Source organism: Cupressus sempervirens, chromosome 5 (genome assembly GCF_028749045.1).
Source record: "Cupressus sempervirens isolate cs-2001-9-10 chromosome 5, ASM2874904v1, whole genome shotgun sequence".
NCBI lineage: Eukaryota > Viridiplantae > Streptophyta > Pinopsida > Cupressales > Cupressaceae > Cupressus > Cupressus sempervirens.
This window is the reverse complement of record NC_143122.1, coordinates 217955395-217975036: the sequence shown is the minus strand read 5'-3', so window position 1 is coordinate 217975036 and position 19642 is coordinate 217955395.

The window sequence follows — 19642 nt, the reverse complement described above, 5'->3', positions numbered from 1 at the left end:
AACATTGTTGTTTTGGGGAGTGTTTTGGAGTCCGTGGGTTTTTAGATCTTGCTTGGCTATTTTCGCCCCATTCAACCCATCACATATAATTGATTTGAGAAAACTTCAATGCGCTAGACTTTTTGCAGGGGGTTAATATGTCAGATTTGCAGTTAACATTTCATGTTGTCCACATTTTTTTCCCACCGTGTGGCTTAGTTTTGGTGGAACTTTGACCGAGTGTGTTAACCCATTGTGCTATTTTGTAGGTCACTATGGGCAACCTACAAAATAGCAAACACTTTTGTTGTTTCTGTCACTATTCATTGGGAAATGTGCCAACTCTTAGATCTTAAAATTTCTCCATCAACAGTTGTGTTTTAATCACTTACTGGAAGATTTTTGTAGCATTTGGGCTGTCCATTTCAAATGGAAAGATTCACATCAACAGTTCACTACTTTGTGGGGGGCAAATCAGATCTTTTCCACACGGGTCAGCTCTATAGGTGTACGTGGGCTTAACACTGTGTCTTATCCTTGAACATATTTTTTGATAGTAGTGCAATCTAATTGGTTGCGTCCATAATACACTTCCAAGGGTAGTTCTTTATTGATGAGTGGCGTTTTGGGTCTTGTTCCACAACGCCAATGTATTCCCATGCCTCTTTATTGCTTGTAAGAATCAAAATTGCCGGATTTATCCTTTCATTTGTTGGATGCATTTATTTGGGTCTTTCTTGTCACTTCTACAAGCAAGTTGCATTTCATGATTAAATTTCTTTCTAATTTCTTTTTTGGTCACCTTTGTAATTTAACACCATCGTGGTTGGGGTTTGAATTTCAAGTTTCATTAAAGTTATGCTTGAACTTGTTAAAAATCAAAGTTGTAAATATTTTTTGGGTTCTTCTCTGGTTCATTACAACAACATTATGCTCTGTATTTGTATTCCTTTTGCCTTTAATTAATGAAATACTTGTTTTACCCGTTCTTCCATTTAGCTATCTTGTACATATTTTTGCCTTGTGTTGGGTGTTCTTTTCTATGTTCTTAGTTTGCATGTTGTCTTTAATATGCTAGTAAGTGTTATGTTGTGAAGATTTTCTTCCTTTCAACATTTTATTAGTTCTAACCTACATACAAGTTCTTTGGAGACGGATGTGAGTTTAGAACTGTGTAGTTTGGTGTTTCATTGATGTGTAGCTCATTCATAGGCAGAGGTAGTAATCATGTTTCAATCTTGTACATCACCCCCTTTCCCTTTCAACATTTTAATTTCATGCAATCTCTAACTTTTCCTCAAAAGTTTTAGTTTAGGTGCATCTTGATTGTAAGGAAGCAAGCCTTCTTCAGAGATTCAACCTCAGAGCGCAAGTCCCACACTTGCAGGTTGTTTCCAAGTTACACAAGGTTGCTTGAGGGTCATACCTCAAGCATGGGTCCATACTTTTGTGTCAACAATTACTTTTTGGTGGATGTCTCTATCTCGAATTAGCCATGTAAAACCTATTTGTCAGGTTAGGGGAGCATGTCAAAATCCCACCAATTTTGAGGGAGCCTTTCTAAACCTTGTACAACTTTGTAGGGTTTCAATATTTTTTTGGTGTAAAAGGTTCTTTTCTATGTTTGTTTCTTTTAAAGTTGATGTTGCTTCATTATTGGTAGGGTTAGTGTTGAGTGGTGCCTTTTTATTTTGTGGTTATGTACGTGTAGGTTCTAGATCTTGTCAAAATTTAATTGTATAGGGATTTTGATCCATTTAAACTTGTTTTCTCCTTAATAAAAAGACAACATACAATTGCTCCAAGGAAACAAAGAAAGGAAAGCTAGAGGCAAAGGTAAATGAATTGGTTTATGTTTTCACTACACTCTATGCAATTTTGATTGAAAATTCAAGCAACTAACAAATGATATGTAGTTATGGCAATGGAATAAGTGATTAAAGTGCTAGAAAATTGACGATATTCACCATAAATAAAATGATAGAGTAAAAAGTCTACTCAAAAGCATGATCTAGGAATAAGATTCAAGGAGCAACATGTCACTATATGAGGGGTACTCCCCTTACAAAACCAAACACACAAAAAAAATTAACTAGTAAACATAAAATCCAAGTAAGAAACACAAGCTTTCCATTATCCGAATAAAATTAAATGACAGGATTCAAAAAAATAACATGCTACAACTTTCTCATTACAAGAATTTGCAAGTTAGAGCCACAATTTGAACAACTAGAACTATCTCAAATAAGACATCAATACCCTTATTGTCTAGGAAAATCTATCTGCCTTAGAGTCTTCTGGAAGGTGTCCACTCTCTTATTTGTGGTCAACCTCTTTTCTCTCCTTTCTCTTGCCCCTAAATATTGCAAAGATATGCCCAATATGGGTTTTGACATTCATCAAAATATTGTAATTAAAAAAGTTTTCCTCCCCAAACTAGTACAACTTTTAGAGACGATAACTTTTGATTTGAGAATCCAATGGAGTCCTTGTTTTATTAAATTGAATATCTCAAAGTGATCTACAATGTTCTTTTTCTATTTCATGAAATGATCAAATCTTGTCAATGCCTCATTCGTTCGTTTAAAGATCTGTAGTTCGAGGTTAACATTTTATAGCATTTAAAAACCCTAAAACATTAATATCTCCCAAAAAATACATGATATTGACAATATTCCTTTTCCATTTGTTGTATTTTTCCATTATGCTCATTGGGGCTAACTTTTAGTTCCTAGTTGCAAATACAAAAACTACATAAAAATACTATACTTGACGAAAATAATAACCTTGCCAAAATATACCTTATTGAAAAACTAAACAATATTTTTAGGTGATGCAAGATTACTCTTACACTTAAATTGCTCATATGAAGTAGGTGCTTGAGTACCATCAACCTACTCCATCAACTATGACCATGGATGAGAATGTGCTATAGAAAATTTTTCACCCAACCATAGAGTGGTTATTTCCTTGGAATGATTATCCCCCTAGGTATTCAATATGAAGGGTTAGGTGTTTAACCCTTCTTAAAGAATCTACCAAATTGAAAATAATAGGTCAGGTGGAATCAAATACAATGCTATACCCTATCTAACATATAAACAATATTGTAGAATCTACATGGTAACATTGTTGAGAGTAAAAAACTATAAACATCCACTAATATTGAATGAATGCAAACAATCACTTTGACCAAAGCATAATTAAGCACATTTCCACGATAGATAAGTTAGAAAAAGAAAACACCTATTATTTCTTGATAGTCCATTTTCAACACCTATCCATAAATACAAACATGAATGATAACAAATAAAACTACATAGAGAAAATAACATAATCATATTCTTGTGTTGTACTAAAACATAATGTCCCCTCCATTATATAACTAGAGATTTAATATAAAGTTATAAAAGTAAAATTCCCATTTAGGACTAAACTAAATGATAAAATTCTTCATCTAATTAATTCTTGTAACCTTCTCTTCAATATAAGAATTTAAATAGCATCCTTAACCTTATAATAAAATGATAACAAATTATATCATTTACATAAACCAAAACAAAGAAGTTATAATTTCACAAAATAATCAACTAACTAATGTAACATTTCAACCATTCTAAAAGTTAAATTAATATAAATGTATCTCTCTTGAATATATAACAAGGGCATATTTAAATCAATTTTTATTAAAATATAAGCTTTCTTATTTTAAAAGATAGTCTTTCAAAATATTGGAATATTAATACATGGGAAGGACTTTAAGAGTAGACTTATTTATCTTAGTTTTGAATGAGATTCTTGTTGACCACAAGTCTTGTTTTTTATAACTTGTATTGATAAATGTGCTTCTTTATTCTTTCCATAATTATAGAATGGTTAAGTCTTATTTAAGTCAATCCTATTCTAAAGTGTGCATGTCAATATGATTATTAGTGGTTTAAATGACAATTATATATCTTGGCATGAAAAGATAAAAATCCTATAAACCACAAATATAACCGATTTAAACAAAGTAATCAAGAGAGATCATATAGTACAAGAAAAGGCAACAAAATCAAGGTTAAAAGTTGATTTAATTACAAGGCATTTGCATCAATAAATTTATAGACTTTATCAAAACCATTCAATACCTAGGTCAAATCACAACCTACTACAATGCTTAGGAATCCATCAAAGCAAAAAGGACAAATCAACACAACATTCACAAGGGAAATGATCACACCGATTTCAATGATAACATAATAACTAAACATAGAGATTACTAGAAAAATTCACAACTAAGTCTCTAGAATCAATGCTAAATAGAGTCTAGGAAAGATAATAAAGAACGTGTGCCCAAATCCTTGTTTATTTTATTTATCATGTCCAATGCCTACATAAAAGAAAATTTGTAGATAAAAATTATATGGAAGAATAGGAATGATTAGAGGGTTTTCTAGGCCAATAGGGTCTTATTAGATTTCTTATGACACACCTAAGATAGAGAAGGAGCAACCAAAATACATAAACACCCAACCCTAAACTATGTGAGCTTGGGCATGAAGAATGAACCCAAGAGCTTTCTTTTTAACATACAAAATGGAGAAGAATGCGTAATTACATAAAGTAAAGGGAATGATAAAAGATATTAGCATGAAGATGTTCGAATTTTATGTAAAGGTTTTCTATGTTGTCATTGCTGGTAATATATTTTGTCTATTGGTCTATTGATTTTTGAACATGTTTATCAATAAGGAAAAACAATTAGTGTGTGCAACACCTAAGTGTTGAGACAACTGGCAAAGAATTAAATTAGGTATTTATGATCAATCTAAGGTGTGTGGTCAAAAAGTTGTGCTCTATAGGGGAATATATTTATCCCTCTATACTTGCACAAGTTAGAATCATAGTTTATAGATGTTATTATTGATTCAATAGAAACTACTAACAAGAATATGGATGTTTGGAATAGTCTAGTTTGATCAATTATCTGGTCAAAAATATGGATGACAATTTTTTTGAAAATTTGAAAATTTATTGAAATAATGAGAGATGACATTAGAAAATCTAATTTCATCCTTTGACATGATCGGTTAAAGAATTTGAATTGAAGGCTAACATGATTAAGGTGGTAGAAAAACATATTTCCTAAACCCTAATGAAATTATAAAAGTGGATGAAAGTGAATTTTTTCTTTTGTTCTTGAGGTGTATTTTGAGTTATTGTTTGGTTGATGTAGGTGTTGGCTAATGATAAGTACTAGAGCATATCTATTAGATAGACAATGTCATAACTAAATCATATTCATCTTGGGTATATCTCAAGGAAATCCCTAACAAACTTGCAAGTTAAATTCTCTCATGAGGTCACTCCTCAAAATGTGATGAAGATTCCTAATAGGATTTAAAGTTTAAATCCTCTAACTAGGTGACTCCTAGGAGTTTGAAATCCCTTAACTAGGTTTTATTAACAAAACTTTGTTTCTAGATTTAGAAGAGATGGAAAGAATGCTAAAAGAACTAGTGAAGGATTGCAAAAGCCTCCAAATTAGAGAATGTCTCAAAAAATAGGAACAGAAGGATGATCATGAAGAACACCATTGAAACATGAAGAAGCTGCAAAGTTTTGTCAAAAAGTAACTGTTGATCTAAAGAATATCCATTGAAATAGAACTTGACTAGGTATAGAAGACTATAATTTGCATGAGTGCCCTTAGAAGACACTACTTGAAGCAGGAGGCACATAAAGGCATACAACTGAACTCGAGGATACAAATGACGTAAAACACCAAAGTTTGAAGAGCCAATCAATCAAATATGGAAGGTTGAATCCAAAGTATGAATGAAAGAAGAGTGTATATATGGTAAACGATCCATATCACCAAAATGCATAGGTACCCTATTATTGCACCCACCTAGTACATAGGAACAAATACTAAATACATAGCCAACTCCATTGAATCAAGGATGTTTAAGAACCAATAAGAGAACCCTCGTAATGAAGACAAGGGAAATGTGAGAAACAACTTGAAACATTGACCAATAAGAAATTTATGTCAAGGAACCACAATCAACAACACTAGATAAATACATAATAGTGTATTGAGTTGTTTAATCTTAGACACGTTATGCGATTGATGTCTCAAAAGGGACATTTATAGGACAAACGTAGATGGAAAACAAAGAAAAAACATCAGCCCTCAATGAAACTTACTTAGAGTAGTGCATGTATAATATGACACAAGATATGGTAGATCCCAAGAAAATAGAAAAGTAGAAAAGAGTAAGATGGAAATATACCAAAGGGGGATATGGAAATGTACCAGAAGGGGGAGATGATGGGAGAAGATATAAAAAAATGGGAGATGACCCTAAGAGGGAGCTATGTTAGCATGAATTATAATGATATTCCCATGGGGGATTCTCCTAGCAATGTTGGAGTCATGATTCATTGACTATATGTCGCATTCATGACAAAGTTTCTCAATGATGCCAATATACTGGTTATTCTGTAAGGACTAGCATAGCAACAGACAGAGAATGAATTTGTGTGGTTTGAGGATTGTGATTAGATTATGCACACTTGGATTATGTTTTAGAGTATGTCTAGATGCTACAACTAAGAGTGTGTATGGAATTATGAAGACTTGTCAGAGTTATGAAGAATTTGGTGAAGGTAAATTTTAGACAACATTTTTGAAAGTGGGTACTATTATTTTTATTTTATCTCCTAAAAAAGATGGAATCTAGTTGAGGGAGCTGAGAAAGAGGTTGAAGACAGTTTAGTTAAACACACATAATTAGATGACCAACGAATGGATGTTTATGAATATTGTGAGCTGATAGATTGCTTGTAATTGTGAAAAGATGTAATATTGTAATAGAATATCTTAAGTTAGTCCTATATTATTAATGTAAATTGGGAAGGCCTCAAAGTTGAATCAATAACTTGTTTTAGGGCTTGGTATAAAGGTAATATGAATTCCTTGTGGATAAGTATCTAGTGTGGATGTTGTGTAGATCAGTGGGGTCATATCAAGTGATTATGCAAGATTGAATGAGAATATCTTTTGGATAAGAGTAGAGATTGGTGTAGTTAAGGAAGGATGAGATTGCAAGGAATTATATTTGTCAAGATAAGTTGCTGTGGAAGAGTTGTTGATGTACATTTGTATTATTTAGTGAGGTTATTACTATAGTTGTTTGGACAATGGGTCCATCTGTCTTCTTTTCAACTCCTAACAGGGTTGGAATATCCTGATAGGGATTCAAAGTCTCCTAATAAGGACTCATATGTACAGATTGTATTTCATTGACTCCTAAAAGGGTCCATCTTTTCATAAGGATCTTTTATATTAGCACATCATCTTGTGGGCATCATTCCCATTGGGGTTTTCCCTCTGATTAAGGGTTTCCCTAGTTAACAAATTTAGTTTTATTATGTATGGTTATATTTCTATGGTTTTTGCATCCACTATTTACATGTTTTATAATTAATAATTATATTGAGAGTAATTTTAATCGCATAACTGAGTCAACTAAAATGTGGATGTGACAAAGTGGAGAACTATCTAGAGTAGAAAATGCTTTCAATGTACTAAGATGCATACCTATATTTACAATAAGTGCAAGTACAAGTAGAAATTATGCCAGTATCAGCCAAACAAGAGAATATTAAGACAAGAAGATGGGGAAGGACTTGCCCTGCTTATCTAGAGATAACCTAAAGGTAACACAATTTTTAAGTGTTTGACTTGTAATGAACTTGGTAATTATTTTTCTAAACATCCTAACAGAGTAAATAAATTTAAACCTAGAAATCCTTATAAATCAACAGTACCTGAGGATTTATTTTATGTTAATGAGGATGGTGAATTTGTGAAGGATTTGATAAGAACAAATCCATAGATCTTGTAGAGCACCTACATGCAAGGACCTCTCACAAAGAAGAAAAAGACAAGATAAGGCAAGGGTTTGGCTCTAAAACATTCAAGAATATATTATCAAAAAAAAAGAATGAGAGAAATATAAAATGGATCAATAAATATAGAAGGAGATCGTAAAATCTAAAGGGAAACCCTAAGAGGTAAATGACATTTAATAATTAATAATTAAATAGGAATGCATGTGCATAAAGTGAAATCTTAAGTAGGGAGTAAAGGTACTTTAATAAAAGTAATTAAATTAATCCTTTACTCTAATACCCTCTTAAGACGAGAAATAATGCAATTACAAACAATGCATGAAAAATCAAGGAAACTACAATGCTGAAAGCATAAATGGGTCTTGGCAACATGGCCTGATGAGGTACCCATCATAACCAAATCTCTAAAAAATAGAGAAATAGGGAAATCCATGTGGGGAAAAATCCTACTCCCAAAAGAGATAGAAGAATGCTATAAACAAGGGAAGGAAGGACTCATCATTGAGACCCCCAAGGGAAAATTCCTTCACCCCAAGCATAGAATAAAACTAAAGATACTTCAAGGATGCAAAATATTTAGTGAAGATGTCTACAACCTATTCAGTAGTGGGAATATACTCTAAGCTAAAAGAGTCATCCTGAATCAACTACTTGATGAAGTGCATATGAAGCTCAATGTCCTTGGTCCATTGATGCTCAACTGGGTTGCGGGAGATGTGTATATCATTCTAATTATCACACCAAAGAAAGGTGGAATTATCAGTGGGAAATCCAAACTTTGTCATCAATTGTTGAAGACAAAAAACCTCCCAAGTAGCTAGCATCGTTGCCCTGTATTCTACCTTTGTAGATGATAATACATGCACATGTTGCTTCTTACAAGACATGTAATAGGAATAGAAACAAGACATAAAAATAACCCAGAAGTAGACCCCTGATCATCAATATCACCAGTCCAATATGAGTCTATATAACCAATAATGTGAGGGTACCATGATGTATAGCGAATGTCATAACATGTCATACCCAGAATGTGCCACAAAATACATTTGGTAGATTGCAAATGACTCTCATGAGTATCATGTGAGAATCAAGAGACAAGGCCAACCATTAGGGATAGATTAGAAGGTACAACAAACTAACCACAAGTTGTTTATATAAGGTGGAATCCACTATAAGAGTAGAAAAAGTGGTAGATAAAATAATACCCAAGTGAAAAGGTGTGGGAGAAGGCTTGAAATAAAGCATGTTGAATCTTTGAAGCATATCAAGGGCATACTACTACTGGAGTATGACTATCCCATCCAAAGATTGAACAACCCGAAGGCCCCAAAAATAGTGCAAAATTCCAAGGTACATCATATCAAACTACTCTCTCAAAGCTCACTGAACGCCTTGAATCATAGAGGGTGAGCTAGCTATAATAATAAGATCATCCACATATAGAACAAGTATCAATAGATCAACCTCCTGACGCCAAATGCACACCATAGGATCATAATTACAATGTGTAGTGTGATGCAAGCAAGAAGGAATCCATGTTCTCATACCAAGCCCGAGGGGTTTATTTGAGACCATTCAAGGACCTCCAAAGTTTGCACACCATAGAAGAGTCCTTCACAAAACCATGATGCTGCTCCATATAGATCTCCTTATGTAGGTCTCCATGCAAAAGGGAACTCTTCACAGCCATCTAAAATATTGTCCATCCCTAAGAAGCTACAAGAGAGAGTACAAGGTGAATAGAATTCATTTTGGTGACATGAGAAAAGGTCTCAGAGTAATCAATACCTCCACCTATGAAAATCCATCCACAACAAGACTTTCCTTGTGCCTATCAATAGAACCATTTGCAACATACTTGGTATGGTACATCCATCTACACCAAACCAAATTTTTTCCTTTCAAAAGAGGATAAAGATCCAAAGTGTGGTTCTTCATCAAAGAAGAGTACTCCTCATCCATAGCCCTATCCCAATCTAAGTGTCTTGTCACATGTGAAAATCTATGTGGATTATTTAAGATGAAATGAATCAATAGTCTAGTAATAGATGTCTGAGCATGAGTGTGACAAGAATTTTAAAGATCTCCTATCATAGATCCAACTGCATCAACAATCCCACTTGGGCACTTGTGAAACATTAGGGGAAAGAGAGGAAGGTGGATAATCATAAATATCTTCCTCAAAGGATAAAGAATCTAGTAGATAAGAAGAGGAAGTACTAGGAAGTGAGAGAGAAGTTAGCAATGGAGGCTCCATTGGAGGATAACGCTTATCAAACTGGACATCTTGCTGAAAAAAGACCTCTATGGAATGAGGATCAAACAACATGTAGGCCTTCAAAAATTCATAGTAGCCAAAAAAATAAGTGGTTGGCTCTTCCTCTCTATGGATTTCATATGAGCATCTAGAATAAATTTCCAAGCCTCACTACCAAAAATACAGAATGTAGAAATATCGAGCTTGACATGAATCCAAGCCTCCTCAGAAGTCAAATATCACAATTCCTTTTGAGACATCCAATTCTGAATATAGAGTGAGTATCTAGGTGTTCTATCTAGATCCTTGAAGATTATGCTTTTTTCTGGAGATAGTCTTCTAAATGCTTTCAATTTTGGGTATCTAGGTGTTCTATCTGGATCCTTGAAGATTACGCTCCGTTCTGGAGATAGTCTTCTAAATGCTTTCAATCTCAGATATCTAGGTGTTCTATCTGGATCGTTGAAGATTACGCTCTATTCTGGAGATGATCTTCTAAATGCTATTATTCTTGGGTATCTAGGTGTTCTATCTAGATCCTTGAAGATTATGCTCTATTCTGGAGATAATCTTCTAAATGCTATCAATTTCAGGTATCTAGACGTTCTGTCTGGATCCTTAAAGATTACACTTCATTCTGGAGGTAGTCTTTTAAATGCTATCACTATTAGGTATCTAAGTGTTCTACTTGGATCCCTTAGGATTAAGCTCTGTTCTAGAGATGGTCCTTAAAAAGCTTATCAATTGGTCTCCGTATCATCACCTTCAGAACCAATCTCATCTTTGCATCATGCTTTCTGATTTTCTTTGAATTGAACATGCTGCTCGCACATTCATTCAAAGAGGGGCAAAATGTAATACCCCAAAATTGGCTCATTGCCATCTCAACCAATTCTGGTCTATTTCTGATCAATCTTAAAGTCCTATTCTAATAGGCAATTCTCATTCTGCTATTCGCTACTTTACTTAATTGTTAGATGCAGAAAACCTAAATCTACATTCATCATGGTTATTATTTAATTCCTATAGTATTTACTCATATTAGTCACATTAAACCTATTGATTAATATTTAATTTAATTATTAAGTATTTATACTTTAATTAAATTAAATTATATCCTAAGGCTAATGTACTATGAAATTAAATTTATTTAATTTAATAAATATGCCTATTTTAATTAATTAAATGAGAAAGGTATTTCTAATTAATTAAAAGAAATTATTTATTTAAATGGAGTACTTACTTCTAAATAATTAAACAAAGTTATTTAATTAAATGGGAAGTCATTCCTAATTAATTAAATGAAGTTATTTAATTAAACAAAAGTGTCTCTAATTAATTAAAGATTATTTAATTAAATAGAAAAAGTAATTATGAGAGCATATCTCATTTTATTAAATTAAATATCTCAACAAAATCTCTCTTCAGTTCAAAAAGGGAAATTTCCAGTTCACTATTGATAAAAAATGAGTTAAATGAGTTAACTCCTTTTTCTACTCAAATTAAAATAGTTAACTCCTTATTTTACTCAAATTAAGTTTGTTAACTCCTTTTAATTTGGGAATCTCCCTTTATGACTGAACCTCATCTTCAATCCTGACCATTGATCTGAATCGATCTCAACCGTTAATGGTTTCTAGGAGAGTCTATTTAAGAGACCCTCATCTCCTCATTTTAGGAGGATGAATTTGGAGAATTTACATCGAATCACTGCTAAAATTCATGCTCATATTTACTTACATTTCTTGCATACATTCTCATTCTTAGTTTAATCTCATTTTAGTTTAATCATGCATATGCTTAATCTAGTTTGCTTTATTTGTTCTTAGATTACATTGCATCTTTCATTTTAGATTAATCTGCATACTCATTCTTAGCTTAATTTCATTGTCAAATCCTTCATTCTTAGAGGGTCTGGTTGCTTGCACCTTGATTGTGAGGATATTAACAGGCAAAATCCCTTTAGATAGAAGGCGACAGGTCGCTTTGTATGGAAAATTTCAGATGAACAATCCAATGTTCATTCCGAGATGAATCCACATGCAATGACCGTGTTGAAGTGTGTGTGTTAGCATAGGCTGCATTTTCACATATACATTTACATGACATTGACATATATTCAACTTTTGTATTGTATATATTCAAGATTCTTATTGCGCACATTTGACATTTTTATTATACATGTGTGATATTTGTCGGGTATTTAACTTTTTTATTATACCGATGAGACATAACATTTTTTTGTAACTATATGATTGATATGACACAATATATTATTAATTTTGATATACATTAAACTTGGATTTCCATTTAAGTTGTTCAATGTGTTCATACAAACTTGTATTCCATCTTACTTTCTTACAATTAATCAAACACATGAACATTCAATATTTTATATAGAAAATGTAATTTGTTTATCAAATTCATTATAACATGTAATAAAAATCATATGTCACTTATTTTATGTAATAAGACATGAAAAGTTAAAATATATCATGATCTTAAATTTATTTGTGTCAAAGATCACAATCCAATATTGCTTAGAGACCCTTAGGGATTCTTCCATTCAGTGTGGTCGATACCATCAGAGGGACATTGTAGCTGAAATGAGGTTGGTTCTAGCCTAAACATGACCAACTAGAGCTAACAAAACAAATGATTCAATCCTAGGACCAATGGTTTGAAATATACACAACCCTGCTAATTTGAATTGAGAAACATTCCAACTTTTGGCATTAGGTGAGAAAGGGATGCCAAATCCAAAAAAAGTTGAATCTCCAAAAACTGAGATATGTTGTTATAGGTCTACACAATTTAGTCCTATAGCACTTGAAAAATTTTCAATACCTCCTATGAGATAAGATATATGCTCACTCAAAGATCACAACCCAGTGGTGCTTAGAGACCCTTACGGATGCTTCTGTTTAGTGTGGCCAATAGTGTCTGAGGGACGTTGCGGCTGAAATGAGGTTGGTCCTAGCCTAAACTTGGCCAACTAGAGCTAAAAAAATAGATGATTCAATACTAAGCCATGTGTCTATCACAATGATGAATCCTATTGGATACCCAATATCCTCACCATCAATAACTGTAGCTATTAGTTTCTTTTTGGCCTTAATACACTGACATATAAAGAAAATTTTTCCTTCATCATTATTCTCATATGCAATAACTACATATATATGACCTACATTATATAGAAGGATAAGTTAATGCCAAAATTAGAAGTAATCTTATTTAACTAAGTATTAAATTGATAACTTAGTACCCGGTTAACTAGGTTAGATACATGCTCAAAATCTATTGATGCTTCAATCTGACTAAGCTGTAGTGCTATAGGAAGTTGATGTAAATAAATTTTATGCAAAGGTCTAAAAGAACATTGGTCAACACACCTTTTGATTCACATTCATCTCATAAATGATGCATACAAGAAGAGCAAAAGCATGCAAGCTTTCTAGTATGAATAGTTAGTGACGCTATAGTTGAACTTCGAAGTGAATGCATCTCATTGACCTTGTAAGTGTACAATAATCTTGCAAATTTTCAATGTTAGGTTCACATATCAACCAAAAATATGTAGAAACCATAGACTTACCTGTATTACCTGTCCCCATCATAGAATCACACCACTGGAAAATTATTTCAACATTTTCTAATATTGTGCCATCTTCATACTTTAATTCCTCTCTACTAAGGGATCTTTTCACACATGTTCCAACACCATCATACTCTCTCTTTCCATGTCTCACCTTAGTAAAATTTGAAAAATGTTGCACTCCACTTGTCACATGCATCCTATTCAACCAATAGAACATCCTTGCATTCTTGAATTGTACGATGCAATTGTCTGACCATATAATGTGTTGATTGTATCTTACATCTCTTTCCCTCAAATTGTCATAGAAAACTCTAAAAAATCCTTGCAAAAACTCTGATGAATGAATTTTATCATCGCTAATATAGAAGTGACACTTTCTTAATACCTTTCTGTCATCCTTTGTGCTATCATGTACATGAATAAATGTTATGTGTATGAAAATTGATACTTGTATAGAGTTGTAATACATTGGTTACACTTCATTTTGATGTTTTAGCGTATATTTTTCAGGAAAGTCAACAACTAACACAATTGTACCCAAGGGAAAAGTGTCCTTACACAACTTGAATTTCTCATATTGTTGGAATTACTATAGGAAAGGTAAACTTCTGGGGAGGGGGGGTGAATCAGTAGTTTAAACTTAAACCCATAAAAATTTTCACCACACATTCATCTCATGTATTCAATAAGAAAACTAAAATACCATGTAAAGTATGTGAATCTAAATCATGTAAACATATAAGCATTCACACATATGACACTAGATATGATTACCTAGAAACCCTCCAATGAGAAGGTAAAACTAAGGTGGGGATGACACCCACAAATCTTCACTATTGCAATAATAAAGTGTATCCAATGAAGGTTACAATGTTTTGATCATGAGACATGATCTACCCTGTGAAAGGTCTACCATGTTAAAGGCTTACAAAGACTATTAGGTCTCATCCTATTAAAAGATTTCAACACCCTGTTAGAAGTGTACCTTGTTAAAGGACTTCAACTCATAATTAAGCACCTTGATAGAGGATTTCATACAGCCTATTAGGACCACTCTATTAAGAAATTTAACTGATTCACCTACTAGAATGATTCAACATTGATCCTGTAGTTAGCATTTTGTTGCCTGATGATAGATCACCTCTAAACTGATGTACTCTTGATCCTTCTTGATCAAATGTCTGACTATTGTATACTTTTCCTTTCCTCTATTATGCCTTACTAATTATTCAATGCAATCTTAGATCATAACTCCTTAGCCACCATGAATGCTCTATTTGTGCATGCAAACTTCTCTCTTCACTCCTTCATACTCCTTTTCACACTTTAGAGAGTTTAGGGTTTGTCCTCCTTAAGAAGACTTAGGTGACTTAGGGTTAGGTATAAATCAATAGTTGTGATTCATCCATTTTGCTACTTAAACCTTCCCCTATTTTGATTGGCTGTATGTAATTGCATTGGGAATCCAACTTAAGATTTGTCCTTATCTCCAAAATATCATAAATCAATCTTTAAGTTAGCTCAAAAATAGTTTACATAGCTATTTGTACCATTACAAACAACTATGAAAAAACTGTCTTACTCAACATTAGAAGTCTCTAATGTCGACATACACCAATTTCTATACTATGACTCAGCATCTATATTACTTGACATGGACTATTTACTTGGCTCCTAAATCACTTGACATACACTATCTACTCAGCACTTGAGTGACTTTGCACATGAGTGGCTTGACACTCACTGTGGACTTGGCATGCTCTATTATATACATGTGCTCAACATGTATCACTTGTTCAACATGAACTAAGTAAATGACATACATGTGTAGACACTCATTAGTCAAAACCAATATGAGATCAACAATCACCCCCTTTGACATGAGTGTCAAAAACACCTCATCACGCATTCATATCCTTAACCTTATGAGCATAACATTTCTCTTATTCAACTTATATACAAAACTTCAAAATTTCAAAATTTTGTAACAACTTACTCAAAATTTGATAACGTTGATAACTCCTGCTGAGTTCATAAGTCTATTCTGTATCCAAAATTTTGTACTCCTACTTGGTAAATGTGTCTCTACTGATACTCTTTCATCTGATACTTCTTTTATTTTGATGCTTGCTCCCCCTTTGTTTATTCTTTCTTTTCTCTATCCCTTTTCTTACTCTCCTCCATTCTTCTCTATCTCCTCTCTATTATTCTCCCAAAATATATATATCCCCCCTTTTAAATTATATTTGTTTCTCCTCTTTTTTGACACTTATGTCAATGGGCTATACACTAATAGTGTGTATATCCAAGAAAGATTTATGGACATCTGGGATAATTTTGAGAGCTACATCCCAATTTTCACATGCTACATCTAAAGACTTGATTTGGATAACTAGCTCGACAACAAGATGGACTAGGCCATTAATGTTGAAAGATTTGGGTCTTTCTTCATGAGAGTTTCAATGTAACCTAGTTTCTTGTACAAAATATCTGTGTGTGGGGTCAATTTTGTTTGGATGCTAATCAGTTTGGGCCTTATATTGGCTTCATCAGTAGATAATGCTACTAATTGACTCTAAGTTTGTAGCAAAGTTCTAAAGTGCTTCTGACTTTGAGCTGGTGTCACTGGTAATTTTGCACTTGATGCACTAATCTAACTTTCCAAACTCAAATTGTGACTTCTTGTCTCTTGTGTGAAGAGTGTTGGATTGCACAATTTAGTGTACAGTAAGAAAATGTTCTCAAGTACCTTCTTCACACTTTCTACTTTAGTTGCCAATGCAACTTGTGTGAGTGTTATGTCACCTAATATCTTTTCATTTACTTTTCTTTAAAATTTCTTTTTTAACCATTCTAATAATTTTGCATTTGTGTCTAGGTTTGCATCACTAACCTTCTCCACTATATGTGTTAGTTTTTCAATGAGTGGCTTGGTTTCATCTAGAGTAGGTAGGTTAAATGCATCTAAAAAGATGTCTTTGATATCTTGTAATGCATGCTTTTGCCTATGCTCCCTTCTGAGTAGTTCCTGATGCCTCTTTCTTGCTAGGGCTTCTTGGAGTATGCCCATCTGCTCTATTGTCATTGTAGCATAATCATACTTTAGAAAAATAATCTCTTCATCGAGGCTAACATCTCCATATTATATTACTTCTTCTTCCTTTGATGAACTCAGACTCAACACTAAGATTTGCAATGGTGTTGCATCTGTGCTTGGCTTTTGAAGAGTATGACTTGAAGGTATGCCGGATTTTGGTAAGGTTATTGGGTCTTGAATGGCTAATTTCTCCTTCACCTTTGGTGTCAACTCTATCTCTTCAGGCTTGTCCTATTCTACCACAATGCCTTGACTTGCACCTTGATCTTGTGCTATAGGTGCAAATAAGATTATCTAACATGTTTGACTCTATTCTTTAGTAGTGGCTTGAGTTTCCACTATGTTCTTCTCAAATGTATCAACCTTCTCAGCTGTATCAACCTTTTCTGATGTAGCTTTAGGTACTTTATCCAAAGGTTGTACATGAGTGACTTGAGGAGTGATGGTAGGTGTTTCTTATATATTCACATCTTCCCTTGTTGTTTTTGTCATTGATTTTTTAATCTCATCTACACTCACCAATATAGGATTATTACATAATTTTTCCTGTAGTGTAGACTGATCAAGTATCTTTTTGAGATCTTCCTTTGTAAGGGGATTGATGTTTTGAGTAGTTTGATTAGAAACATCCTTTACTATTATTATTTTAGTATTTTCACTTGTTACATGTTGAGGGTTGATATTAGGCAATTGTGTATTTGGTACACTCTGTTCTTCTTGTTGCTCTACCTCAACTACTGCCTTGTTGTCTACTTTCATTTTCATTCCTTCCTCAACTGTGTCTTCATTTTTATCATCTTCCTCATCATCTTTAACCTCTATGGGTTCTTTTTCACCTTCTTTAATTGTTGCAATCCCATGTGTTATCTTCCACATTTGTGTGGATTTCTTAACCACATCTTCAATATTATTTTGTAGTATGCTGAAGGCTCTATATTTTGGAACAAATCTAATTGCATACTTCTTCATAGCCTTAGCAATTTGTGCTTTACTAAGTTCAAGCATCACTTGTGCAAGTGAAGTCTCCCTTGTTTGTCTTTCCAAGTTTAGACAATAATGCCATTTCTGCTCAACTCTATCATATAAGCTTTTAGGCATAGAGTTAGCAATTTCTAGTGGGGCTTTCTTAAAATTTTCAATCATGGCACATATAGCTTCCTCTACTTGATTCTTCTCCACTTTACCAAGTTTATCAAAATCAACATGAGAAAATCCTGAGAAGTTTTCGCTACTCTCAACATTTTCACATAGATTTTCTAAGTCTAACAGAGGATTGTGACTCACCACTTTGAATTGGCTATTTCTCATCTAATTCTATTTTCTCCTCATCTGATTTAGCTTGTGCAACATATTTTCTTGTTAGCTTTTTCTACACTTCACCTCCTTGCTTCATAGATTTGGTATTTTCTTTTGCCTTTGGTGTAGTAACATGTGCACTAGCCCTTGTAGTAGGTGTAGTTGGTTTGGGCTAGCTTGGTTTAGCATATTTCTTAGCCCTTGTCATAGGTTGTGCCTTGGCTTTTCTCTTCTTTTGATTGGTAGGATTAGGCACTTCCTTGGCTTCTTCTCCCTTGGCACCTTTAGCAATTTTTGTTTCCTCCTCTAGTTGATCTTCTCCCATTCCTTGAGTTAATGCAAGTAGTGCTTGTGCTTGGATGTCTTCTTCCTCTTCACTGTCTTCTTCCTCTTCCTCTTCTTGCTCGACACCTTCACCAAATTTTTCTTTCAACTTCTTCACCAACTTTTCTTTCTTCTTAATAATAGAGGCAGTTTTCAGGTCCATAGTAATCTTGGATTTTTCCATCTCATAGTTTCCAAATGTTGTAGCATCTTTGTCAATCTCTTTTGCAAGTAAATCTGTAATAGTTGCAGGCACTTCATCTACATTTATCTCATATCCTAATGGTCTCAACCATCTTACCCTTGGTGTTGCTACTTGAACAAAAGTATAGTCAGAATCCACTAGGAAATTAATATCATCACAATGTTTCTCCACTAAGGATATTGGTATTCTCAATCCTTTCTTTATTGATTGCATAAAATCCTCAAAATAGCTAGTCATAACTGACTCAAAGTTCTCACCCAATTGTTTAATGTACTCACCAATATGTACTACTACTAACCTATTTGTTTTCCATCCCACAATGCTAAATGTAGGGAATGTGTTTTGAACATAAAATAATATACATATTAGAATAGAACCAAATTTACATTGAGCACTGTTAGTTTTCCTTATTGCTCCTAGGTTCTCAATCAAATGCTGTAATTATAGCTCTACTAGATCATATGTGTGATCTTTCTTGACAATTTTATATCCAACATCTACTGTAATACAGGGCACACTATTCAATCTGCTAGATTGGTAAAAATTATGTGAAATAACCCTTACTGCAATGTCTATCAATGGATCAGTAATTGTGTATATAGTCATTCCTATCTTATTCCACATGACTCTAGTGTTTTCCTCAATAGCCTCTTTTGAGTCACTCCTTAATTTCTTAGGCCGATCTAGGGTTGGATACCCTATAACTCTATGGATTATCCTTTTGGTTATCTTGATAGGTCCATTATCCAGCCATAGTGAACCATTATTTATCCTGCTCAATACTATCCTAATCCATTCTATTTTGAACACATTCAAGAAATCTAGGGCTTGTGTTAACACTTTCTTTTCTATAATTTGGTATTCTTCCCTCAACACACCATTCTCACAAAGTCTACCATAAGCTTTCCTGATCTCCATATCACCAATACTTACTATATTGTAGTTGTAACATTTCCTAACATTTTGTACCATTAAAAC